Genomic DNA, 27,897 nt, shown 5'->3' with positions numbered 1-27,897 from the left:
ATTTTTCCTCTTGATTTTATTTGGCTTTTTCATACTTTAGGATTTGGATTTTAGATCAGATTTTAGTCTATTATCGTATAAAATATTCACCAAGTTCCAACGTTTAGTTGAGTGTGGTGTATACCCATTATTCTCTGTGCCCCTTTTAGCTATCTTTATTCTTCTGTTGTGGTTCACCTCCCTTTTCTGTTTTATTATGTAGCTACTTATCAACATATGCCCCTTTCCTTAGAAAAAGGAACCAAATGTTGTTTTAAATATGTGAAATTATTTGCATAATTATGGCATAGTAATGAAAGTATTTGATTATGTCAATATTTGTTCTTATTCCCTCATGAATACTGACTTAAATGGATCAGCAGCTTGTCCTATTAAATTGTCTAGCATTGTTAAAACTGGGATTACGTCTTGGTAACAGGATTTCCATGTATTTGCTGTGGATTGAACGCTCTATAGTCAACACTGAAATTTGGTTTAGAAACCACATACCTGTTTTATCAGCTGTATCTCGTTCTGCCAACATCAAAGGGGACTCCAGCCTGCTTGGAGCTGGGGTGTCTGTCATTCTGTGCTTAGCTGTGACAGGCTGGCTTGTTGTACTCCCCAGGCCTTTTAGACTGGTCTCTAGTCCATGAGCAATGGGCAGGTGAGTGCACCTAGAGACGGCGCAGGGCCCTGGGCAGCAGCAGGCTCACAGCCAGCTCCTCTTGGAAGTGATTTGAGGTCGTTGCCCTGGTCAAGGCTCTGGTGCTGGGTTCTGGGTGGCAGTGAGCCTCCAGACCAGACAGCACCCTCCTGCCTTTGGCTGCTGCATCAGGAACAAGAAGGATTTCTGCGACCTTATTGGTGAGCATATGGCAGGCTCTGATTTCCTTACTAAATCAGATGATATTACTAGAACTGGGTCATTATGCACACATTGTAATCTATCGTTAAGCCCAACAAAGTAATATTTAGCTAGTGCTTTAATTGTGCTACTGGGATTTATCTCTGCTTTTCAAAGGGGGAAAGCAGCCCAGCAAGGGGAATGGGCCAGCAGTCCTGGTTTTCCGTCTCATAAAGAGGCTGTCATTTCTAACAAAGGAAGACGTGGCTGAGCTGTCACTCTTTCTGAGAAGCGTGGTCGCAGCCTCTCCTGACCTTCAGGTGCAGGCACACATTCTTGGGAGGTGAGCCTGGCCCTGGACTGCAGTTTTGCCCTGGGCAGTGTGGCTCTGATGGGCTTGATGATGAGAGTCGCCACGGCCCTTTCCCATTTGAAGCACGTACACCTTGTGAGGGCTTCAGTCAGTTGCTCATTTTTTGAGGCCTCTTCTATAAGCACACTGTACCCCGGTATTGTTCCAACCTTTAAAAATAACTTTTAAAATGTGTACAGGAACAAAACTGTCAATGTCCTGCAGCACTCAGGGTGTAGGTCTGGTTCCGTGTCTGCACCATTAGCTAAGACGATGCTTACCTGTCATGGCTTCCTGGGCTCATGCTGGCTGCCAGTGGGGTCCCAGGAACAGGAAATGCCTTGGCCTCGAAGGTCCTGTGCCTTTCTTTGCTATCAGCTCACATGAAACCATCATGGCCAGAGTATCCCGGATGGTCCCCAGTGTGTGTGGTGGGGCCTGCGTGGAGGACCATGAGTTGGAGTGGTCGTTCTGGCCCAGGGGCTTGGTAGGTGGTGCTCTGTGGGTTGGAGGGGACGGGACCCAGGAACCAGCGTGCCGTTTGCCACCTGCTAGGAGAACCCACCCAGAGGGTCCTGGCTCCGTCTCCAGCAGCTGGAGGTGAGGACCCTGTTTTCTCCTGTCGGGGTTAATACACAAGCAACTTCTTAAGTAGCATTTTGACAAACACAGTGGGCAACGAATCCTGTTACATAGTTAAAGACTTTTAACAATTAGCAAGATCTAGGAGATGAGCCTGCTCCACGAATGTCTGAAGAGGGGGAGCCGTGAGGAGCAGACGGGGCAGTGCCACGGCGCCCTGCTGAAGCCAGGCGGGCCGAACGCATGTATCTGCAGCAGGGCACAGAGGGCACCTGAGGCCCACGTGGCTGACACTGTGGATTCCCAACTTCAGATGGATTTGAGGGTGGCAACCTTTGCTCCTGGGAAGCCATCCTCCGGCCAGCTCTGGCCTGCGCAGGGTCCTGGGTGCTGACTCTGTGGCTCAAGGGTGGTCGTCTGTGGCTGAAGGCCACAGTGGCAGGTGGTCCCAGGCTTTATTCTCTTCCTTGTCACCAGGCTCTGGGCTGCTCGGCAGAGCAGAAGTGCATATTACAGATTCATCTTTGCTCAGGACTTTCAAAATCATCTTTAAAGAACCTTACACAGGTACCTAAGCTATGCTGATATCTTTTAAGACATCCTGTGAAAAGAAAGAAGGAATAATAGCAGGAAAAAATAGGGAAGGATTTGCATTTTCCCAATTTGGGGTAGGAGATGGAAGGCTGCTTCTGTTGTGTGTGTGCAGTTTAAAACGGGAGCTCCTGATGGAGACGCAGCCAGACGGGATCTTCACACGTTTTGTAAAGAGAATAGACTTCAATAAGTTAATCCAGACCTCGGGTTTTGCTGAGCAGAGAGGCGCGGGTGTTTGTCTTTACGTAGCAGATTGTTAATGGAGAGCCCAACTGGGCTCCTGAGTGCAGGAGTGTTTTCTGGACAGAGGCTTCTCCATTTTAGCTGGAAAATACAGAGGCATTTCTGATGACAAAAGCTATGAAATATTTCAGGGGTTCTCCAAGCTCTGATGAGACGCTCCTGCAGCTTACTTCTGTTTGGAATGTTTTAGGGGCATTGGCTCAGGGAAATAGAACCCATGGCTTTGAGCACAGACCAGATGCAGACATAGACACGGCCGTCCTTCCTGAGCTCCTGCTGGTAAGAAATGGCGGCCTGTGTGTGCTTGTGCATGTGTGTGCATGTGCCCACATGTGTGCACGTGTGTGTGAGATGATTTACTTCATAAAGGTTTGGAGACGATTTACTCAAAATATTTATCTAGGGCAAAGGAAGATGGATCACCTGCTGGGTGTAAAATAGTCCACCCATGTGGGGCAGGTTCCCTATGGTCCTAAATTAGTCACGAAGGTTTTTCCTTGATGCCCTGAAGATGTCACACTTCATGGGACTAAGAGAAGAGACTCAGTCCTCCGTATGTGAGGCCTGGCTCTCCTGACTAGGGATTGTTGCTTGGAACCACATTAGTCTATATTTGAGAGTTGGAAACTTTGTTTATTGTTGTGAGCTGTGTAGCAGCGGGAACCGTGGGGGCTTGGCATGCCTTCATTTCACCCTGAGAGGTGAACGTGAGCCATATGGACTCAGGGAGGACTAGGTCAGGAACCACTGGACCAACTGTCTGGTTCTTCTATACGCCTTCCAGAATAAATCTGGGTGGACGTCTCATCTCATCCTTATAGTATTTCTTACTCTTCATCTTCTCTCCTTTTTGGTGCTCTGAGTTCAGTCTTCCTGCCCATTCCAGAGAAATGTTGGTTCATTTACTTATTGCTAAGTTTTGCAATGTCGAAGTTTGCTCAGTAACACAAATCTCTTAAAAGAATTCAGTCTTGTAAATGTCTAACTATTTCCCCAAAGAAAATTTCTATTCATTTGTTTTGGGAAGCAGCCAAACTCTGATTTTTTTTTTTTTTGCATTGAAAAAAAAAAGAAGTCTTTCAGAAAAAAAAATGGACAAAGAAAAGCAAAAGCCCATTCCTAGTGGTTATAGCTGAGTTCTCAGCCTCATGAGTATGTTTTCCATACGTGGACTTGCTCATTCTACTTTAATCTACATTCAGTTAAGAGAAATAGATCTCGTCTTCCTCTGCAGAGCAAGCTGGGAGCCAACGGTCACCCTCTTGGCAAGCTCCAGCAGCCCTGTGGACGGCGGCGCTCCCTCAGCAGCCCAGCTCTTCCGAGGGGGTGTGGCGGCACACTGTTGCTAGGGCTAGCTGCTGAATTCACTCTGTGCTCCGGGCTTCTTTTGTGCTGGAACAGTTGTGCTGAAAAACATCCACATTCACCAACGTCATCTCCTCCAAGAGGACATCTCACATGACGTGTTAATGGCTCCGTTTTATATGGCACAGAGAACTCGCCTATCCCTAGAGGCACACGGATTTTGATATATTCTGTCTCTCTTTGATGGTGCTTATCTCTTTGGTATTTAATTTGCAACCTGTTGTCCATTACTCACGCTGTTTGCCGATTCCTCTTCTGTCTTTCATACCATTGTCAAATTAACTTTTTACTGGAATATGCCTGGGAAAGCTAGGCAAAGCTCACAGGAACTGGTTTGTCGTTTAGAATTTCTCTTTGCTTTTGCTTGAGCAGTTTATAGAACTTTGGCATTTTATAGATTATAAGTCAAATTAATGCATAAGAAGATTTACTGCTGTCCTTATAAGGCCTCTATCTATATATCTATCCACCTATCATCTATTTTATCTATGTAAACCCACACACATATTCAAGGAAACAGCAATTGGTAAGAGGACCTTCTATTCTTCAAAGCAATAATTAACTCTGTTTGAAGATTAGCCTTTTATCTTTTCAAGGGAGAGGGGAATGGGAGGGAAAAGGAGAGGGTATTTGAGAACTTCCTTCTGTTACAAAAGAAGTTATCTTCACCTTACCTTCCTGCACCTTACCTGCCTGCACTGGTTTTATTTATCATGTCTCTACAGGTTCCAAGCTGGTAGTGACAAAGATATTTCACATTGACCCGAGAAGCTGCTAAATGCATATGCGTGTTTGTGTGAGTTCATGTGTATGTGTGTATCTGCATGTGTGTCTGTATCACACCCTGCATATCAGGGTGTGCGTCTGGGTGTGTGTATGTGTGTGTGTGGCTGGAGGGGCAGGATGGGGGCATGAAGGAGGAGTGAAGAGCATAGGAGGTTTGCACGTGTCACTCTGAATGCCACCTTGTGTGGTATTGTTAGACGAGTCCCAGGGCCCGAGCGTGAGGGTGGGCACGATTGAGTGTGGGGGGCCCCTGGGCTCTAGGATGTGTGCACTGGACAGACAGGCAGGGCAGCACCCAGACTCGGCCCCTGCAGGGTGGCCAGGGCCTGGGCCTCAGACCCTTCCCCTCCTGGCACATGCAGGTCCACTCCCGAGGCCCCGCCCCTCTCTCGGGCGCCCTGCACACCTGTGAATGGCAAGGGGAGACTTTTCTAGTCCTTCTTGAGGACAGCTGCAGAGGACTGCGGGGCTGCACCAGGCCTAGCAGGGCAGCACCGGAAAGCCACCAGGATTACTGGACTCCTTCACCAACAGGGACGGCCATACGGCCCCCATACTCTCCTTCTCCCCTCCCGTGGGCTTGGGTCAGAGGCCTGAAGAAGAGTGGCTTGTTCAGCTCCCCGCGGCATGTACCAGGAGCCATGGGAAGAGCTGAGAGCTCCCTGCTCAACAGGGACCACCGGCAGGGACACAGCTCCTCTGAGGCTTGCCTGAAGCCTGTGTTCGAAAGCTGTGTCTGCGCTGTCTGCAGCTGGGTCTGTCTAAGCTTTCCGCTTGATCTGCGTTATCTGTATGCTTGCCACACCCTATGCATATCCGCGCATCGCATCGCTATCCATGTCTGTATCTATGTCTATGTATCTGTTGACATCCATGGCTGTAGATGCCCACATGTATGTTGTCTCTAGGTCATCCATGTCTGTCATATCTATGGCTGTATCTACACCTGTCTCGTACCCACACCTGTGCCTACATTAATATCTGCACCTGTGTCATCTCTCAATCGGTACGGCTACATCCAGTGTCTGTTCCCACCTATAAGTACGCTTGTCCAAACTATACCCCCCTCTGTGGTCTACGCCGGTCACGTCCCTGCTGTTCCTACACCTGTACATGTATCTGTGTCAGCATCTGCAGGTCCCCATCAGCTCTCTGTTCATGTATCTACGTCTATAATCTCTCCCTGTGTGTGCATCTGCACCGACACCATGCTGAAGTCCACACTCTCTATTCATGTCCACCTCTACCATTTCCATCTCCATTGCTATCCACAGTCCAAATGTGCATTGTAACCAGTACCAGTTCAACAACTCGCTGTCCTGCTCAGCTGCCTCCTGAGTGCCATGTCACAAGCTGCCTACCAGTAGGGGATCTATAAATAACCTAGGAGAATTTCTCTCAGGTGCAGAGACAAGTAAATTGAAGGTGAAATTAAGTTATAGACAACAGGTTATGATAGGTGGTCTTTATTAGATGGATACCCTGGGAAGACAGAGGCCTAATCCATTAGAATTCCAGGGTTCCTCCAAGACCCCTGAATGTTCACTGGAAGGTCATCTTAGGGTCAGAGCTGGATGCTCTCTTCTCTGTGTGTATTGAAATGCACCCCAGTTGTGTTAATTTTCCAGTGGATTTTATTTTTATTGGAGCATTTATGATATGGGTGAGAATGGTGACTGAGTGCTTTATTAGGAAGGGTGGGGAGGGTGGAGTCTTTGGATTATGACAGGGTCTGAGTTGGAACCTGGCCTGCCTGGGGTGCCTGCCTGTGAGTCTCTGATGCCCACATCCAGAAGCCAGGAGCTGTGATCTCACAGGACATGGCTCTGGGTGGACACCCACCTGGCCTTTGTCCGCATGCTATATACAGATCTCTGGAGGGCAGAGAAGGTGGTGTATTTCCTGTGTGAGTTGGGGTATGTGCACATGTGCACCTGGGTTGTGCCTGTGAGTCTGTGGGGCCATGTCTGCGGTCCAGGTAGGGCTTTGCTCCCTTCTGAGGCTTGGGGGTGGGGGTCTTTCCCGCCTCTTCCACCTTCTGGTGGGAGGTGACTTGTGGCAGGCACCGCATGCTGCAGTCTCTGTGGCTGCTCCCTGCATGTCTGTGCCCAGAATGCCCCTGTGTGACAAGCACAGCAGTCTTCCTGGATTGAGGATCACCCTGCTCTGTCCCATTCTCACAGTGCTGTTTCCACATAAGGCCGGTTCTCGGGTAGTGGTGACCAGGCTGTGGGCTTGTCTGTCTGGGCATCCTGACTCGACCCAGATACAACGGCAGAAGTGGAATGGGCAGTACAGCTGGGCGGGTTCTGGAAACCGCCATCGGCCAGCTCTTCCGGCCGAGTCCCTCAGACCATGCCCTGGCTTGGCCATCACCTAGCACCACGGGCCAAGCACTTTCCTCCACTCCTCCCAGCTGCGAGGATGCCACGATCTCAAAAAAAGAATCCCTGGGCCTCTCAGGATTAGTGAGAGACCCACCAAGAGCAGAGGCCATCAGCAGCCTGTGGGCCTCCAAGGGCCGTCCTTCGGTCTCTGCCCGGCTTTCCTAGCGGACGGGGATTCTTCTGGGCCTGCGGCTCCGTGACTCTCTGACTTGCTGGAGCTGCCTGGAACCTAGGGGTCCCACAGTGCTCACTCCTGCAACAGAGACCACCCAGCCCCTGCAGGCTCCCAGGGTCCAGCTCGCCTCCCCAGCCTGATAACAGCTGTGCCGTACAGAGTCTTGATAAGTGAAGCACGCTCCACACCCAGCTTCCCCACCGAACCTTCAGTCCTCAGGTCCCTGAGCGGAGCAGAGGCCACGTTCAGAGGAGGGCTTCCTAGAGCAAGGCTGTCCAACAGGGTGGGGCTGATCTCCCTGCAAGTCATTCCACTGATTACTTATTACGCTTATTAGCAAGGAGTGGCTGTTCTGGTCAGTGAGGTCTCCAGCTGGGAATAGTCTCCACTGGACACCGTAGAGACGATCTCCGCGCGGTGTGAACTTCTTGGGGAGGAGCCCTGTGGCAAAGAGCACTTGTCCATCTAAGCAGGTCTGCAGAGGAGACTCCTGAGGCCCGCAATCACGAACTGGGAGAAAGCCTGCAGGGCACGAGCCCACTGTTCTCCAGTGAGCTCATCCCCACCAACAGGAAAGATGAAGTCCTGGTGCAATTCTGGGGCGGACAAACCCGATCTAAACAGCTCTGTCTTCATTGTTCAGTGAAGATCATGAACCATGGCCTCAGTGCAGCTCCACCCTTTCTTTGTGGCCCAGGCACATACACGCACAAATAGATGTGTGCACGAGTACGCGTGTGCATGTGTGCGATCACACACGTATGTTTCTCCATTTAAGTCTGTCACGTCTGTCGTGTGGAGAGCAGCAACGGCAGCACTGTCTTCAGCCTGAGATGGAGCCCTGCTCCTCCAGGCTGCCTCCAGCCCGGGCGCATGGTGGCCGCAGCCCCTCTGCCCCAACGGAGGCCCTCTCCACCTGGCCTCCCCGGCCCACCCTTCTTCCCCTCTGGCAACATGTGTGTCCTCAAAATGAGGGTTCCTCTCACAGTGGAGGCGCCTGGTGTGCACAGCGAAGAGTGGACATGAGCTTTACTTACGTGGCGAAGGGCTGACGTGGCTCCTCCCTGTTTCTAAGGCATCACTAAGTTCTCCACACGGGACAGGGCCCAGAGGGGTGCAGCGACTCTGAGAGGTCCACTGTCACATCAGCCCACAGAGAGCTGCCCTGGTCCCGCAGGCTGGCTGCCCGTGCCACGGCTCAGAGGGGACAGGTCCAGGCACAGCAAGGCTAGGCCCGGGACGCGTGGAGCACAGCTCTTCCACGTTTTGCTCCTCCCCAAACTCCAGCTCCTCCTCATGCCCCAGCTCCTCCCCACTCCAGCTCCTCCCCATGCCCCAGCTCCTCTTCATGCCCCAACTCCTCCTCATGCTCCAGCTCCTCCTCATCCTCCAGCTCCTCCTCATGCCCCAGCTCCTCCTCATCCTCCAGCTCCTCCCCATGCCCCAGCTCCTCCTCATCCTCCAGCTCCTCCTCATGCCCCAGCTCCTCCTCATGCTCCAGCTCCTCCTCATCCTCCAGCTCCTCCTCATGCTCCAGCTCCTCCTCATCCTCCAGCTCCTCCTCATCCTCCAGCTCCTCCTCATGCCCCAGCTCCTCCTCATGCTCCAGCTCCTCCTCATCCTCCAGCTCCTCCTCATGCCCCAGCTCCTCCTCATGCTCCAGCTCCTCCTCATGCTCCAGCTCCTCCCCACTCCAGCTCCTCCTCATCCTCCAGCTCCTCCTCATCCTCCAGCTCCTCCTCATGCTCCAGCTCCTCCTCATGCCGCAGCTCCTCCTCATCCTCCAGCTCCTCCTCATCCTCCAGCTCCTCCTCATGCCGCAGCTCCTCCTCATCCTCCAGCTCCTCCTCATGCTCCAGCTCCTCCTCATGCTCCAGCTCCTCCTCATGCTCCAGCTCCTCCCCACTCCAGCTCCTCCCCACTCCAGCTCCTCCCTGCTCCAGCTCCCCCTGGCACACAGGTTGGACCCTGGTCTCTGCTCTCTCAGCCAGTCTTGCTGGTGGCCAGGGGCCATTCTTTTCTACACCAGCATCTTGTGCACCAAGGAACCCTGCTTTCTCCTAGAACGCATCCACGGTGGTTGGAGCAGTGCCTGGTGTATGTCCTGAGACAAGAGCAGGAGACTGAGATTGCTTCCCTCAGGGGTGCCATGGCCATCGCAGGGAGGGAGCCTGCTGCAGGCACAGACTCAGGAACACAGGACTACTGTCACTGTCCAGAGAAGTCGGCCTCCGAGTGCAGATGAGGCTGGAGACAAGGCAGTGGCCGTGGGTGTCCTGGGTGCCTTGAGGCCTCCCAAAGGTGCACACCTGGCTGCACGCACTCTGGGTACCATGGGGATTTCCAAGCAGGGGTGTGTGACGATCTGGTCTATGCATTTAGAATGAGGTGGACGCTGGGTCACAGAGGAGCAGAGACCAGCGGGACAGAGGCAGCTGGGAAGGTGCAGCCAGGGGCCCCTGGAGAACTGGGCGTGGGATGTGGGCGAAAGACAAGCGAAGGAAGACACCCAGCAGGCAGAGGCTGGGAAGGCCAGTGTGCGTGCGTGTGTTGTGTGTGTGTGTGCATGGGGTGAGTCGGGGCAGCAGGGGGGGGCCCAGCCCGTCTGTGAAGTCCCTTGGGGGTAACAGGGGGGCCTGGGGAGGGCAAGACAGGTGTCAAGAGTCTGGGGATGCTGGAGACCATGTTTGAGGCCACAGGTAGGAGGACATCACACAGGGGTGATGCATACTCTGTCACCAGTAGAGGTGGCATGTCCACTAGTTGCTCCCCTGTTGGGGAGCACAGAGAGCAGAGGGGCTTGTTAGAGCAGCGTTAGATGCACCGGACAATGTGACATGGCTCAGAACCCACATGCCCACGCCCAGTGCCCTGCCTGCCTGCGCTGGTTTTCCCTGAGTCCTTGTCCCGTGCCCCGTGCAGGTCAAGGTGTCACACTGTGCCCTTGGGGCTCCTTAGGTGCCCGCTAGGGGCTGGCCTTGTCTGAATCTTACTGTCTGTTTGGTAGGGCCATACCCTTCCTGTCCTTCCAGCTCTTCATCACAGTGGGCGGTCCTGCTGTGCATCTGACTGCTCCTTCCACAATGGGCCTTCTGAGGTCAGCACATGGTTTTGGTTTATGAAGTAGGTTCCCAGGAAGCCCCTTGTGCTCACAGGATCAGACGTGCTGGGCAGTGTGGGGGCCAGCACCTGTTCTGTGCTCCTTGTCTCCTGGGGCCCTGGCTCGCGGCCCCTGGACCTGAGGCCACTGAGAGGAGCGCTGCCCGCTGTGCTTAGCATGCCCCTGTGTTAGTCAAGAGCAGGCTCTGGTTTCACCTCTGAGAGGAAACACGGGCCTCTTGTGGATTCAAACATTTCTGCAGCTTGAGATCCTCCGGCTGGTCACTCCCACTGGCTAGCTCCCCTCGGCCCACAGGGCTGCTCCTGCTCAGCCCTGCGCCCCAGGGCCCTGGGTTCTGCAGAGCTCGGCCTCCCGAGCCCCCGAGGGCGCCTCAGGCTCCTCTCAAGAGGGGTGTCTTCCACACACCTGGAAGCTGAAAACTCGCACACGCCTGTGGAGACTAGGGCCCCAGCGTGGCATGACACATCAAGACATGAAAGGGCGTGGGAGGAAGCAAGGCCCATCCTCACATCCCGTCGCCTGTGGCCACCAGGCCTGTGGGGCTGCCCTCACACCAGCTCCATTTCCCGCGTCCCCTGGTTTGCCTCCCCTCAGCCCTCCCGGGCTGTTTCCTGGTCTGGTGTCTCACGTGCAGAGCGGTGGCCTCTGCGTTGGTGCCCCGAGCCACGCGTGCCCTCGGCTGCCTGTCACTCGGAGCAGGAGGAGGCCTCTGCGCTCCCGTCCCACAGCTGTCACTAACTTACCTGCGGGCTTGCCCTGGTCCCACACACTGAGCCCTGGACGGGAGTGCCTCATGGCCAGCCCTGGCAGAGGAGTGTGTGACAACCGGTCCTGGCCCCTCTGGTGGTGCCAAGCCACTTCCCAGGGGTGGCGAATTACTTCTGGTGCAGGGTGTGGCCCCGCGCTCGCCACGGGTGGGGTGCCATCTCCGTGCCCCGCGTTTCCTGTTGGTGCACACATTTTGCCCATATTTCTATCTCGTTATTGATCTCTCTCGTATTGATTTGCAGAAGCTCTTTGGAGTGGGGGCAGGGCTCTCTGTGAGCTGTGTTGTAAATATGCTGTCTGTCTGAGGATTTTTCTTTGCCTGCTTTATGGAGCTTTGCAGTTGGAAAACTTCTATTTTTACGTAATTGAATTTATCAGTCTATTCTTTTATGGCTTCTGAATTTTGTTGGTTCAGAAAGCAGATGTTCTTCTGTTGGTGGTCGGGAGCGTCTCCAATACCCTCTTCCCTGAGATTCGACTTCCTCCGGGTTGTTGGGTGTTTGGTGCTTTGCTCAGTATGGGATTTATTTTGATATCAGTGATAAAGTAGAGATCAATCTTTTTCCAGATTGTCACCAGTGTCCTTGAAGTATTTATTGGACCTTCTTTTCCTTCATGATATAAAGAGGCACCTTTGTTGTGTAGCAAATCCCTGATATAGATATTTGGATCTATCCCTGTTCTATTTCATCGATTCCCCTGTCCCTTCGACTCAGCTGCTGTGACACTGACGCGGTGGTCTGTTTTAACATGGGGTCGTGGTGACTCTGACGCTATGGCGTGTTGTCACCGGGCCTGGGCGGCCTCTCTCTCTCTCTTGTTATCCATCCATGGTTTTATGGACACTGTATTGGGATGGTATGGCATTTAAATGGCCTCCTTCAGACAGGGGCTTCCCTTCCCTTTCCCCCGTGGTACTGGGGCTGGAGCCCAGGGCCTCACGCAGGCTAAGTGGGTGCTCCACCATGGAGCTACACTCCCTGCCATTTTAAAACTTTGATTCAGGGCCTCACTGAATTGCCCAGGCTGGCCTTGAACTTGCATCCTCAGCCTCCCAAGCCTCTGGGACTGCAGGCGTGCCCTCTGCACCTGGTGAGAGTGATGCTTAATGAGGAAGAGCTCCCACTCAACCCTCAGCCAAACTCTGAAGCTTCCACGTCCCTGGCTGGTGTCATGCTGACTCCTGCCCGGCTCCCCGCTGGACCCTGCACGCTTCCAGCGTCTCAGCTCTGTGTGTGCAGGCGTGTTTCTAGGATGGAGTCTCCCCACCTGCAGGGCCCACCACCCCTTCCAAGCCACAGACCGCTCTCCGGGACCACCCTGAGGGCTCCCTCACCAGGTCCACCAGGCCTGCTCCTTGTCCACAGGCATCTGCACGTGCTGCCTCTGCTCTCGCGTCCCCAGGCCCAGGTCCTGTCTCATCTGTGGGTCCCCTGCTGCAGCACCCCCGGAGTGCCATGGAGGGTCCATTGCCCTTGGGCGGACGGTGCCGCGGCCTCCAGTCACCTGCTCCACCCCTTCTTTTCACACGCCAGGCGCCTTCGCGTCCAACAGGCCCAGGCCGTGCGCAGGCGAGAATGGGGCTGCCTGGCGGAGGAAGCCATGCTGCAGACAGTGAGGCGGGCCCCCCTGGTAGACCTGGCCCCCATGCCAGTGTCTGTCAACCTGGGCCCCCATGCCAGTATCACCCCTGGGTCCCCATGCCAGTGTCAGTTGACCTGGGCCCCTTGTCACTGTCTGTCAACCTGCGTCCCCACACCAGAGTCACGCCTGGGCCTCATGCAGCATCAGGCCTGGCCCCCAAGCCTCCTGCTCCCACTGCCCCTGTCAGGCTCCGCGTGGGTCCTCAGACCCCTCTGGGTGAGGGCTCCATGGACCTCTTCCTGGGCCACCCTGCTGGCCCCTCCTCCTTCCGTGGCCTTCCTGAGGGCACATGGACACCACAGCACTGCTCCTCAGAGGACCAGAGCTCCCACTGTCACAGCGGACTTGAGTGCGAGCTGGCAGGGCTCTGTACCCTCTCACTCCCACCAGCTCCCTCCTGGCCCCTTCGCAGCCGAGGGATTGGCATCCTGTCCCCAGGCTGCTCTCTCGCTTGGTCTCCTGCTCTGTGTGTCGGCCTCTCAGTCTTCAGAGTGCCCCCAAAGCTCCCTCTGCCTACGAACCAGCTCTTGCCGTGTGGACTGGACCCGCAGGACCCGCTGTCCACGGCTCAGACATGCACTGTGCCTCAGCTGCTCGTCTACACTGCAGGGCCCTGATGGGGAGCTGAGCTCCGTTGTTCTCAACAAAGACCGTATCGCAGCAGCTGGCATCTTGGAAGGTATTCAGCAAGCACTTCATTATTAAATGAAAATGAACATGTCATGTTATTGTGCTGTCTATCTGTACAGGGCATAACCAACAGATGTGGGTAGAATACATGCCATGGTCTCTGTTTTGCTTGGTCACGCTGAACTTAATTCTCATGTTGCAATTCTCAGAGTTTTTAAACTTTCTTCCAGAATAATGGCTCCTCTGTCTTGTTGGTGGGCTTTACATGTTATGCAACAGGTATTAATTTTATGTTACATAACAGCAATTAATTTTCTCAATTTATTGTTAAGGACACCAAGGTTAGTGACAGATTCCAGCAACCCACTATGGTCTCGGCACGGCAAAGGCCAGGGAGGATACCACCATACTTACTTAAATCTAGATCAATTCCACACCTACATGTTGAAAGACTACCAGTCCTGGATGTTGCTCTAGGTGCTAGGACTATAACGGCGTTCATGACAGTGGGACATGAGCATCTGCTTGGTGGCATGTCAAGTACTTTAACTGTCTTTTGTTCTTAAAACTGCCATCGAGATCGGTGCTCTTCCCACAGAGGTCTTACAGACTTGTCCCCAAGGCATGGAGGGTGAGCCCTGTGCCCACCTCACACAGCAAGTGGGAAGCTGCTGCTGGGGTATGGACATCTGGCTGTGACCCTGCCGTGCAGGCAGTGCCCTCAGATGGACATGCCCATGGGAGGAGGTGCCCTTAGGTGGATGTGCCCACAGGTGGACAGTGCCCACAGGTGGAAGTGCCCATGGGTAGAGGTGCCCACAGGTAGAGGTGCCCACAGGTGGACAGTGCCCACAGGTGGAGGTGGACATGCCCACAGGTAGACATGCCTATGGGAGGAGGTGTCCATGGGTGGAGGTGCCCACAGGTGGAGGTGCCCATGGGTGGAGGAGTCCATAGATTGAGGTGCCCACAGGTGGAAGTTCCCACAGTTAGACATGCCCACGAGTGGAGTGCCCACAGGTAGAGGTGCCCACAGGTGGAGGTGCCCCCGGGGGGAGGTGCCCACAGGTGGGGTTTCCTCCTGAGTAAGCGCAGTGCCCACATGCTGTTGTGGAATGGTGAGTCTGCTCCTCGATGCTGTCCCGTCTCCTGTGTCCCTGGCAGACAATGGACCTTGATGAACTCTTACAGTATTTTTGCAGAGAGTCAAGATGGCACTCTGGGCAGCAATTCCTCTGGGAGTTGAGCCTGGAACCTGTCACATGGCTCTCCTTGGTGGCCTTGGGTTGGGTTCTGAGAACCAGAGCCAGGTAGATATCCTCAGGAGAGACTCAGTGAGAGGAGCAAGGAGAGGCCCAGGTCAGCAGCACGGCCCTCACTGCACCAGGGCAGTCTCCTGATGTGCGCGTCCCTCGGGTGCTGCTGACCCCAGCTGGACGGCCCAGTGTGTCAAATGTGGAGAATCTTATGGTCTAGCTGGACGGAGCACCCTCACTTGAGAGACGGCCACTCCTCCGGCGGCAGCCTGTCACCAGTGCTCTCTGGTCTGTGGTAGAAGACAGAAACGCATCTCGCCCAGCACATCCTGTGGGGGCCTGCAGAGGAGGCAGCTCTCCTGGTGGTGGACCTGTCTTCTCTGAGCCCCAGGGGACCCGAGGGAGTTCCCCTTCACGTTTTCCTCTACAGGCCCAGTGCCGCACAGAGGCAAGCTGGTCTTCTTTGTCTAATTGATCTGCTCATTTGCTGTCACAAAGGATGGCTTCCAACCATCAGTGGTGTATGGGAAGGGTAAAGTGGCCAGCTGCTGAGGATTCCACACTCCACACACAGAGGAGGGACCTGCTGCTCACACTCCAGCCAACCTCCTTCTCCACCTCCAGCTCCTCACCCCGCAGGTGGAGGGGTCAGCTCAGGGCCTCGGGCCCCGCCCAGGTCAAGGACGCTGCTCCTCTTCTGTCCCCTCTGGCAGGCTTTGCAATTGGAAACCATGTATCTCTGGCTCCACGGTAGGTGTGTGGCTGCAAGGTGGGGAGATGACCGAGGGCCTTGGGAGGGACGGTGAGGTTGGCGAGGCCAGCGCGTGGGGACGGCACCCCTGTCCCCCACAGGTGCAACCTCTTGAAGGTGGTGGGCAGCAGGTAGCTGTACGGTGCAGACTCTGACTTCTTCTAGAAAGTGGAGGAAGATGCCTGGAGCTTTGGGCTCTCAGTGCCCGGGAGCCCTGTCTCGCCTTCTGGGCCTCCTCTGCAATGGGGCCTGGGTCACCATGAGGCTGTCACCAGCCAGGTGCCACCGTGGGAAGAAAGGCCAACGCCCACTGGCAGCTCCACGCTCCTCAGTGCAGCATCCCGAGGCCTCTGCTCCTGTGTCAGGCACAGGCCCTCCCAAGCGCCCACGGCAGCCGGGCAGGCCGGGGGGTGGGCAGACCTGGCCCACCCTGTGCTGCTGACAGGAACCCTGAAGAGAGGGGAGACAGGGGCTGGCAGGACAGGGAGTCCAGCGGCACCAGAGGGCCTGGAGGAAGCCAGGAATCCACAGGCCCCAGCTGGTGGCAGGAGGCCCCAGCAGGGGCACATTTTGCTGGCCAGATTTTTAAAAACCTAGTTTGTATTTTCTCAGAGCACTCAGCTCTGCCCTCTGAGGCGGAGGTGATTATCGGAGGCATCACGGGGACTTCCAGGTGAGGACTGCACCTACTGTGCAGCTCTCTCAGGGGAAGCCTGCCTCGCAGGGGCCGACCACCAGCCCGTCCCGCTCTGTCTGCGCTCCGTGAAATGTGTGAGAAGCCCGTTCTTGGAAAATTCTCATCTGCATATGAAAAATCATGGGCTGAGACAGAGCCAGGGATAAGGACAAGATAAATTGATACCCGCTTTGCACCTTCCTCTGACAAATTCTCTGTTTTGGCGTTGTTGCCTCCAACCTCCTGGTTACCGAGGGGATGACATTAAAGGGGAGAAAATGGCTATTCTGCACGATAAATTCAAACAGAGATGACGCACTTTCCCCACCAAGTGTGCCTGAGAAGTCGTGGGGAGATGGCAAGCATTTCAAGGGATCGCTGCTGTAAATTCAAGGCTGGCGACTTGAACAGTTTCGGCAGAGTAGAAAGGTCTCTTTGTTCGCGCTCAGCTGACGCTCAGCGTGGGGAGTATTATGAGCTGGGGGTCACACGGAGCTGAAGGGAAAGAAAGGGGGCTGGGATGTGACAAAACCCAGGCCCTCGAGGGCTGGGAGCTGCTGTGGGGCAGCTCCGTGTGTCCAAGCAAGTGGCTGCTCCCCAGGAGCCCAGGTCTCTCCCTTCCAGCCCCTGCCTCCCAGCCACAGGCTGTCTAGGCCACAGGGTGCCTCCTCAGAGTGTGTGCAGTTCCAGGCCTGGGGAGAGCAGGTGCCACCAGGGCCCTGGGGCCGCTGCCAGGGAGTGGGAATCCCGTCCAGAGCAGGGCTGCTGAGAACCCGCATGGGCTGTGCCAGGACACGGGAACAGGCCGTCTTCACAGCAGCCTGCCCAGCGGCGAGCCCAGAGCTAGGGAGGTGGGAGAGAGGGAGGGTCCCGCCACTGCTTCCAGGATTTGTTTTGATTTGGATTGCATTTCATTTGGGAAAATAAAGAAATGAAAAAGAAAAAGAGCACACAGGAAGGCCCCACGTGCCAATGCACTCCAGAGCCCTCTCCTGCGGCAGAGCCGGCGGGACAAAGCCCGGCGTGGCGGGGAAGTGCGGGGGTGGGCGCAGAGGCCGCACAGTGGCACGGCAGCCCTTCAGCAGCCACGTGCACACTGCAGTGTTTTCAGGCCTCGGAGGGCACAGGAACGCCACCTCTGCTCATCCGCCTGTGGCTGAGCTGTTTCCACCTCCACAGCCCCCGGAGGTGCTCTGGTGTGACCAGAGGAGCTCTGCCCTGCGGCCTCTGCTGGGCCAGTGGGGCCCGCTCCCACTCAAGCCTGGCCCGCCCTGGACAAGGGCTGGCTTAGGAGCCCTGTGCGGGCTGCAGGCTGTGGGTGCTCAGTCCACCTCTCCGCTCCCAGCCTGTCCCCAGGGCCTCTCCACAGAGAGCCACTCACCTGCTAGGAGTGGTTGTGGGGATCATGGTGACATGGTACACTCTTGGCCTTTCTTAATGAGAGTACAGATCAGCCTGTGTGATGACAGAAAAGCCACGTGCGCACGTCCGGCCTCCAAGGTCAGTGCTGCTCGGCTGGGGTAGCAGTCGCCTGAGTGCAGTGTGTAAAGTGGCCCGACTGGAGCTGACACAGGAGTGTTCCAGAATAGAGGCAGGGGGACCCCCACCCCTGCGACGGGGGCTGCCCGGGAATCTCTATGGTGGACAGAGGCGAGGTGTGTGGGCATGAAGGAGGCTGCCATCACAGACCAGGGGGCTGTGGGCAGCCCAGAGGCCAACGAGGATGGGAATGCAAACCAGGTGGCCACAGGGCCAGGGAGGGGCAGAGCCTGGAGTCCTGCTGTGGATGCCCATTGTCCCCTCTGCATCTTGGAGCCTTACTGAAGCAGGCCGGGGGCCAGGCCCACGGGCTCCTGCATGCTCCGCCGGTGCATGGCAGAAGGCCCTTCCTGTCAAGACCTGCGGCTTCTGTCACAGCTGCTCTCCAGGAGCCCCACTGTGAGCTGCCTGTGACCCAGGGCCTCCCCAGTCCAGGAGGGCTGTCTGGAGGGGACCGTGGGCAGCACGTGGGAAGGGGGGAAGACACTCTGGTGTGGGAGTGAATGGCTCAAGGTGGGGAGCAGGCGGCTCTCTGGGCCCTGGGCACCCTGGAGGGGCAAGGAAGCCCTGGCGGGGTCCGTCCGGCCCTGCAGAGGGGAGGGCTTGCCAGGGGCTGTGCAGGAGCCCTCCCAGCTCCACAGCCCAGCCTGCCCCAGCAGGGAAGCCCTCAGAGCCTCTTGCTCTCGGGGCCTGCCGTGCTCCTGGAGGCGGAGGGCGCTGGGTCGAGAGCGGTGTGGCTGGCCACATGTACGCTGGTCACGCTGGTCTCAGCGACGGCCTGGCCTGGCACAGTGAGGGGGCCCAGCAGCAGTGCACCCCACTCTTCCTTCGCCCCAGCGTGCATGGGGCCTTGGCCGTGCTCCAGGTCACGTGGGCCGGGGCGGCGGGTAGTCTGGGCAGAGAGCTTGGGAGCGGGAGGCCCTTCCTCTGTGTGCAGCAGTGAGCAGGGAACTCCCGCTCTTCAGGACGCCCATTCTTCCTACCCAGTGTGCAGCGTTGTGTAGGATCCAGAGCACGCGGCGTCACGCTGACTCAGAACTGGCCGGGTCTGCGGTGGTGCACTAAGGCCGGCCGATGCTGCACTGCCACACGGGGCTGGAGGTGGCATTGTGGAGTCGGGTAATTAAAACGATCATCATTTGGAATATCTTCCAAAGGCCTGAATCTAACTTTGCCCAAGAGGCAACGAGTCCACGCCCTTTTTACGACACCCCCGCACCCTGACGCCGTGGCATTTGAACCTCTGACAGCTTGTCTATAGGAAGCCCCACTGGTGAGGGATTTATAACTGAACCATAAAAATCCACTCTCGGCTTAAGGTTGGCCTGCGAGAACTCAGCTCAGGAGTGAATTAATTAATGAATTTGTCCTTTCTTTCATCAATTTGACTGACACCTTCAAACATGCCCCCCTTGAGATGTGATCTCAACAGATCTCATAAAGCAAGAAACTTGAGGCCTGGCCAATGCCTGGAAGGAGGTGCCAGCCCTTTAGGAGAGTGGGTGAGGGGTCAGGTTCTTCCAGGGGCCTCCAGGACCCGAGGGTGCACCAGGATGGACAGAGTGAGTTGGGACCATGGCGGGCACTCCTGCCCTGGGCCTGGCTCCATGCTGGCTGGGACCCTCCTTCGCCATCGGGCTTCCTCGGGTGGGGAAAGAAGTGCCCCCTGCCTTCCTGCTCCTGCTCTCCTCCAGGCCTCGTCCGTCAGCCAGTGAGGTAGGGACTCCACGCTGGGCCTGGCCCCTCGGGCTCTCCCTGGGCACTGGCAAAGCCTCCCCTCACACCCTGCTCACCTCATCTGACCCTCTTGATCTTCTCTCCTCATTTTGTTTTTGCATCAACCCTTGAAAACTGCAGGCCTCTGGCTCTCTGACCCTGTGCTTGTCTTTGATGAAAAAGTTTGACACACAAAGAAACCTGAGCAGTCAGGGACTGGCACACCCTGTCCTCTGGGAGGTCCTAGGCTTCCCCAGAGGCTCGTCCTGGGTGAAGGTTTGGACCTCCACCTGTTCGCAGCCCAGGTCTTCCCCCCTCCATGCAGTGCAGGCTCTGTAGCCCAGGGCCACATGGACCCCACTCACGCCCTCCACACATTCCTGGGGCCATGACATCTGCTCCCAGGACTCCCTGTCCCCAGGACTCCCTGTCCACATGTCCAGATCCCAAAGCCGAATCCACAGCAGGCACATATGTCCACGGGCAGAGTAATACCTTGGTGAGAAGAGCAATTGTCACCAGCGTATTCCTGGATGCTGTTGTGAGCCCGATAGCCCACACTTGCCCCAATCCCTGCCTGGAGTCCGGCCCAGCACCAGCACCGGCACCCGTAACCTGCCTGTGTGTTGAGGAGGTGGTGGAGAGAAGAAGTCGGGGCAAAACCGTTATCAGGGTGGTGGTCATGCTCTGAGTGGCATCCTTGCAAGAAGAGATCAGGTCACGATACACAGGCCCACCTTGAGAGGACGTGGCCGGAGGAGGAGGAGGCCCGAGGAGGAGGAGGCCCTGGGCACCTCCATCCCCACGTGGGGCCTCTAATGATGGGGAACTAACATCAGGCAGACGCTCCACTGGCGAGAAGACCCCGTCGTCCTTGGAACTGTGTCACCACCCTCGAGTGAACACTTGAGGGGCATCTTCATTCCATCTCCATTTTCTCTACAAGGTCAGTGGGTTCCGAGACCCGCGATGGAGGGACGTGAGCTGGGAAGCAGGAGCCAGGGGCCACCTGCTGCTCCTCAGAGCCTGTTGGCTCCAGGGCTGAGGCAGTGGGAAGGGCGACATCAGGACACATCCATGGAGACGCCCTGGGTCCTGGAGCTCTAGAGAGGTCACTGTCCTCAGCCCTGCGCTCCCTGCTTCTCTGGGCTTCCACAGCCGGGGACAGGCCTGTTGTCCCCACTGCGCGTCCCTGCTGCTGAGGGCCGTACCTTCCTCTGCCGCCCGGTGTGGCTGGGCTGCCCCTCCGGGCGCCCAGGCCCTGCTGCCTGCACTGCCCTGTGGCCCACTGTCCCGGGACGTCACTGCCTGCCATCCCGAGGCTACAGAAGTGACCTGCACCCTGCTTTCCAACGCCGTGGCGCACACTGTCGAACCCCTTTTCCTGGCTTAGTTTCTGGGTAACGAAAGGCAGCCTCCCCACACATATTTCTCTATGGCTGACCATAACTGAGAGATTAATGAGAGAGAACAGGGCGTTTTCTTTGAAAATGAGTGCTACTTTTGAAAAAAGGAAATGTTTATGTGAATCTTTATAAGGATTTTAAAGAAATAGCATTATATGAACGGTTTCATATTATATGAATGTTTCTAATACAGAGTGAAATATTTACAATCTTTCTTTCCATGTAGATTTATAAGCAGTTGAAGTATGTCACAGAAATAAAATAAATTCATGTTTAGCCCCCCCCCCCATAATCCATTAGTCCAAGAAATTCTCTTAAAAGCAGCATGTCATTATTTTAGAGTTAAACAGTTAAGCATTTTTATACAGGAACATCAAGACCATATATGCTTCAAACACCAAACCTTTTTTTAATGGCTTTCAGATAAAACAATTTATTTATGCAATTAACAACAACATGCAATTTCTAATAATTAGCAGATAATAGTTATCTGCAAAGTACTTTATAAAATTGCCTTTGAACTGCATTCGTTCTGTGGGGAATCACTGAAAATTGGACTATAAAATTACCAGAAAATGTACTGCATTAACAAGAATTTTCTGTATTCAGTTTCTCTTCAAATTTATGAGCTTGAATATTTGTAAACATTTGGTTTCATAGACAGAAACTCTATCACCTCACTTCTCCAAGAGGGGGGGCACCCATATTTTATTACATTTTTTTCCTTATAGGATTTTTATTTCTCAATTTTAACTTTGCTTTCTCTTCCTTTTTTCTCTCCAGTAACAAGGACATTATTCTGTTATTATTTCTTCTTTGAGAATTAAAAAATTTTCTAATATGTGATTTTTATTGGTATACATCATTTCTCTCTAATTTCTTTTTATAAACAATATTATACATTCAGCAATTGTAAAGCATTCTATTAAGTTGAAGTGTCTTTGAAGAAAGAACAATGAGACGACATTGAAGAGTGTGGAGGGGGCCACAAGGAGAGGGTGCCTGGGAACCTCCACACTCTCAGGAGGCCGAAGGCGTCGAGCACAGAGGCTGCGGGTCAGGGTGCAGAGGCTGCAGGTCGGGGCCACAGAGGCTGCAGGTCGGGGCCCAGAGGCTGCAGGTTGGGGCACAGAGACTGCAGGTCAGGGCCACAGACACTGCAGGTCGGGGCCACAGTGCTGGAGGGCCACAGAGGCTGCAGGTCGGGGCCCAGAGGCTGCAGGTCAGGGCCACAGACACTGCAGGTCGGGGCCACAGTGCTGGAGGGCCACAGAGGCTGCAGGTTGGGGCACAGACGCTGCAGGTCAGGGCCACAGACGCTGCAGGTCGGGGCCCAGAGGCTGCAGGTCAGGGCCCAGAGGCTGCAGGTCAGGGCCACAGACACTGCAGGTCGGGGCCACAGTGCTGGAGGGCCACAGAGGCTGCAGGTCGGGGCCCAGAGGCTGCAGGTTGGGGCACAGAGACTGCAGGTCAGGGCCACAGACACTGCAGGTCGGGGCCACAGTGCTGGAGGGCCACAGAGGCTGCAGGTCGGGGCCCAGAGGCTGCAGGTCAGGGCCCAGAGGCTGCAGTTCGGGGCCACAGTGGTGCTGAAGGGCCGATGCTCAAAGCCCAGCCCCGTCTTGCTGCCCAGAACTGGGCTGTTGGTGCACTGCAGGCCACAGTTCCAAACACAAACCCAAGGACAACATGAGGGACGCTGGTGGCTATGGCTTCTGGACTGGACTGGCTGAGACCCCCAAAGGCCAAACACCAAGTGGAAAGCACTCGGACCAGCCCTCCGTGGGCCATGTGCCTCCTCTTGCTGGTTTTCCCCTGCTGTCTGGACGTGAGGTGCTGTGCTGAGTCTCAGGAGGGGGCGCTGCTCCTGTCTGCCAGGCAACCCGGGCCTCACAGCAGGAAGTGACTTCTCCCTGGGTGCAATGGAAATCTGGCACCCTAGGAGAGAGCAGGAAAAGGCAAAAGGTCCTGAAGCTGGTCCCAGGGCTGGGTGGGCCGGCCCACGCCTCACTGTGGAGGCAGCTCACAGGGAGGAGCCAGGGCGTTTCATGCTATGGTTTTCCTAGAAAAGTGCAGGTCTCTCTCACAGGCTGCAGGGTGAGGAGCTTGCTTTAGGATCTGCCCTCTGGAAGTTTCTCCCGGGTTCAGGGAAGCCACGTCTGGGGGTAGAGCCCACCATAGGCTGCACCCTGGGACAGGGGCCCCCTCCTGTGACATCCCCGCCTCCAGGGCAGGCCTGTCTTGTCCAGACCAGAAGGTGACCCTGGGGCCACCGATGCAGTTGTCAGAGACAAGAGCCCGGGTGGACTCAGAGGTGGCCCTCCCTGAAGCATGCAGGACACCTGTGGGGCTCCAGGAGGCTGCAGTGGGAGGCTGCCTGGGCCCTCTGGGACCTGCATGTGCTTGGACAATGTCACCTCCTGTTTCTGGGCCCCGGCTCCAGTGAAGCTCCTCCATGCGGGCCTGTCCTGCGTGGCTCTGTGAGCAGGGTTCACAGGATCGTGAACCCAGGACCCAGGACCGTGACCCTGGCAGGGAGGCTGAGCCAGTCGGGGGCATCAGCCCCTCCCACTCCCTGCCTGGCGCGTGTTGTGGACACTCCCAGGGCTGCTGGCCTGATGGCCCTGGTGCAGGCCACAGAGAGCGCCTGCTCACCCTGCCGTCTCCCTCACAGCGCGGAGCCCGCTCCTCCAGAGCAGTCCGGCTGGGGTGGGGGCCTTGGAGGCTGCTCTGCCCCTCTGGAGCCTTTCAGCTCCTAGTGCTGCGGGGACCCTACCCTCTCCTGGCCAGGCCAAGCTCTTCCACAGATGCCCCCAGTGTTCTCTGGCTGCTGTGGGAAGCGCCTGGAGCAGTCAGCCTTGGACCCTGCCCTGAGCCCCGAGGCTGCAGGTCCCAGGTGGGGAACCGACACCTCAGACAGGGGGAGAGAGAGGGTGGGGCCGGGTGGGAGTGGGCAGACCCACGGGAGCGCTGCCTCTCAGGCTGCCCTCCCAGGCCCTCCTGGACCTGCTGCTTCCCACCTCAGAAAGCAGACCCCAGCTAATAGGAGTGAGGACAGCAGCAGAGCCCACCTGGAAGGCCCTCAAAGACGCACCAGACCCGCCTTACAGCTGCATTTCACAACATCTTCCTGTTGTGTGAAGAGCTCACACTAGAGATTTATGACTTTGTGTACAATGCAATGTCTCATTTGGCAGTTTTGGTGAGTCTAATCTACGCTTTCAGATGTGCTGAACAGCAATGGCCACTTGATCTTGCCGTGAGTTGGACCATTGCACACCTATTCTGCCGATTGGCACTCAGAGATATCTTTGCATCTGTGAATTAGCTTATCAATGGATTCCTAGTCTTAAATTGATTTAGGGTAAATTAACCTTTGATGAATTGACCCAAAGTCTAGTCTTTCTCTAGAATTATTTAATTAACCTTTTTATTTTGAGATAATTGTGGATTCACATGCAGTTGTGAGAAATCATGCAGAGATCCTTGCGCCCATCCCCCAGTTTGCTCAATGGTAAGTGCTGGAACCGTAGAATAATCTGACCATCGAGTCTTGGCCCCTCCAGGATCCTGCCTGCTGCCTCATGGCCACACCTGTCTCCGTCTCTGCTGACCCCACCTGCCCAAGTCTCATGGCTACCACCCACCTGCAGCCCACTTCTATGCTTTTGTCACTTGGAGAATGTGCCAAAGAAATTGCACAGTATATGACATCTGGATTTGCTTCCTTCTTCAGCACGATTTCCTGGAGATTCATCCAGATTGAGGCCCTTTCCTCTTCAGCGTTGGGCTTTGTCCCTGGACGGACAGTCATTTGCATGACCACACACCGGTTGAAGAACAGCTGGACTAATGCTAGGTTTTGGCTATTGTTTCTATAAACATCCAAGGGTAGGTATTCCTGTGAGCAAACATTCCCCTTCTGCTCAGAGAGTATGTGAGAGGGCAGCTGCTGGGTTGTCTGGCTGATCTCGTGGGCGGCCCACGGCGCTCCACCATGCCTAGGCACTCTGCACCCACCAGCAGCCTGTGAAGGACCCGGCTCTCACCAGCGTTTATGGAGTCCCTTTTCTGTTGCAGATGTCCCGATATCTGCATAGGGACTTTTCATGGTAGTTTAATTTGTGTTTCCCTCAGTGGATAATGAGGTCAGAAACCTTGTCGTGTGCTGAAGTGCATCTGTGTATCTTCTTCAGTCAAGTGTCTGTTGATGGCTTTTGCCCATTTTCTAGTTGGATGGCTGCTTTCTAATGCTGAGTTGTGAGAGTTCTATATGTTCTAGTTGCTAGAAGTTTGATGGTTTGTATGGCTTGTATTTTTATGCTTTTAATGAATCTCTGAAAGAGTACATTTTTTTTTTAACTTTTGAAGAGGTCTAATTTCTCAGTTCTTCCTTTTTATGAATCAGGCTTTTGGTGTCATCAATGAACTCTGCTTTTCTCGGAGTCCCACAGTTTTACAAGTGTGTCACAAGTGAAACAATCAACATGTGGTGCTGAGGATCGGACCCAGCGCCTCACACATGCAAGGCAAGTGCTCTACACTGAGCCACAGCCCCAACCTTGATGCTTTTTATCATATTTAGTTAGTTCCCCTCCTTTCCAAATTTACTTATATTTTTATGTTTTTTTTTAAATCATGAATATCTGTTCGATGTTTCAGCTGCTTTTCTGCACCAGTTGATATAAGCAACGTAGGGATTTTCTTCTTTAGTTTGTTGATATGATGAATTGCTTTGATTGATTTTCAAATATCAGACAAGATTTGTAGAGCTGAAATAAATACTGCTTTGGTGTCTAATTATTTTTGTACATCATTGGATCTGATTTGCTAATATTTTGTTCAGGATTTTTGCATCTAAGTTTATGTGTGATATGGTTCAGGCTCCCCCCTTTTCTCTCTCCCCCTCCCCCTCCCTCCCTCCTCCCTTTCCCTCATTTCTTCTTTCTCTTCCGAGTTGGGGATCAGACTCTTGTTGACTCACAACGTGTTAGAAAGTGTTCCCCTCACTTCTGACCTTTGGAAGTCAGTTTATAAATTTGCTGCTGATTCTTTTCTTAAAATATTTGGCAATATTCTCCACTAAAATCATTAGTGCCTAGAGATTTCCTTTTTGGAAGATTATAAATTATAAATCTAATTTTATTATGATTGTGAGATAATTAAGGTAAAATATTTTGTCTTGATTGATTCTGGTAACTTATAATTTTCAAAGAATCGTTCCTTGCTTCTAACTTGTTGAATTCTTGACTCTACATTTTCTCATAATGCTTCCTCATTCTTTCAGTGTCTATGCAATCTATAACAATGTTCTTTGTTTCACTCGAGACACTGATAGTTTGGGCCTCCTCTTTTGTTTTAGTTGTAGGTGGGCACGATACCTTTACTTATCCATGTTTATGTGGTGCTGAGGATGGACCCAAGGCCTCGCCGTGCCACACGAGTGCGTCCCCCGGAGCCACACCCCAGGCTGGGCCTGCTCTTGTTTGGTCACCTCACCGAGGAGGGCCAAGTTCCCTGGTCTTTTCAAATCTTTGCTTTCACTGTCCCCACCCACAGTTCAGAGACTCACAGGGAAAAGCCGTCTCATGCTGACCCCCGTTCAACTCTCTCCAGTGTAGGCTTTGTCCACGGCGCTCTGGGTTCTTTTACCTTTCCTTTCTGTGGGGAGAATTTCTTATTTTTTGATGATGTGTTGCTTTCCCTTGGCCTGAGGGGGTTCCTTCATTTCTGAATGGCTGATCCCGCTACAGGATTCTGGGTTGGCCAATCTCCTCTTCCAGGATGTGAAACCCTGGACAGTTTCCCGTGTCCAGATGAGAAATCTGCCGTTACCCGGCAGGGGCTTCCTAGGTGCCTTCGAGGGTCTCCTTTTATGCTGGAGTTTTCCCGTCTGGTTAGGGTGTGTCTTGGTGAGGGTTTTGCCAGTTTCTCTTGTTTACTCAGATTGACTCGGGTTTTGGAATCTATAGGTTCCTGTCTTTTGCCAAATCCAGGGAGCTCCCAGCCATTATTTTATTTCATTAAAACCGCCTCATGCCTTCTCCTCATCTCCGGCTCCAGGGAACCGCGCTGAACCTGCTGTTCCCGTCTCACACCCCGGAGGCTTGCTGGCTCTTTCTGAAGCATTTTCCTGTCTGCTGTTCAGATGGGAGAGTCCGACCGTCTGTCCTGTGTTCACAGACTGCACTCCGTGTTATAGAGTCTTTTCGGTGAGTTTTTCTATTATTGTATTTTTCAGTTCTATGATTTCCTGATACAAGGCCAGAAGGTTAACTGAGTTGCCAGGGGAAGGTGACTGAGCAGGGCCCTCTGGCAGACCACCTTTGTGACAAGGCCGTGATGAGACAGGGCCTACACACTAAGAGCTTGTCCCCGTTGAGCTGGGGTCACTCAGGTCAGCAGAGCTACTGTCACACAGTCTTGACTACTCTTGCAAGAGTTTGGAATTTATATTGAGAGCAATTCAAGCAACCATGTTAGGATACCTTGGAGGAGAGTCTGTGACTCTTTGTGATCCAGCGATATCTGTTTTTATTCCTGTATCTGGGAAAGTTTCTGGAGGGTGCCAGGTAGGAAGGTGCTGAGGTGTCCTAGGAAGAGGCTGGTGGACAGCTAACATGGGCGACCTCAGACTTGGTTGGGGAGGTGCCTGATGCGAAGCGAGGAGAAGCAGAAATGTCCAGCCATCCTGGTCCAGTGAGGGCCAGGGGACAGGGAGCCAGCATCAGGAGGCACAGCTTGCTGGCTGCACAGGCCGTGGGGAGGAAGGTCGATGCCTTCTCGAGGGGTGGAGGGCACCCGACCTGTATCTCTGGGATGGTCTGGAACAGGGAAGGACAGGGGTTCACCGATTTGTTGGTCTTCAGACTGGCAGTGTTCACAGTTCTTGAGGGTGAGTGTGGGCACTCTGGTGTGGACGAGCCTGGGGAGAGGGTCTGGGGCTGCACTTAGGGGACGCCAAGACCGAGGGGGAGGAAGAGCAAGAGCGGGGCCAGGAAGCACAGTGGGAGGTGGACGACAGCTTCACAAGCCCCAGGGAAGGAGAGCTCCCAGCCCGCATCCACCCTTGACAAGAGG

The sequence above is a fragment of the Marmota monax genome, unplaced genomic scaffold (assembly GCF_021218885.2).
Source record: "Marmota monax isolate L192 unplaced genomic scaffold, Marmota_monax_Labrador192_F-V1.1 WCK01_AAM20220418_F8-fsc00060, whole genome shotgun sequence".
NCBI lineage: Eukaryota > Metazoa > Chordata > Mammalia > Rodentia > Sciuridae > Marmota > Marmota monax.
Note: the sequence above shows the minus strand (reverse complement) of the source record.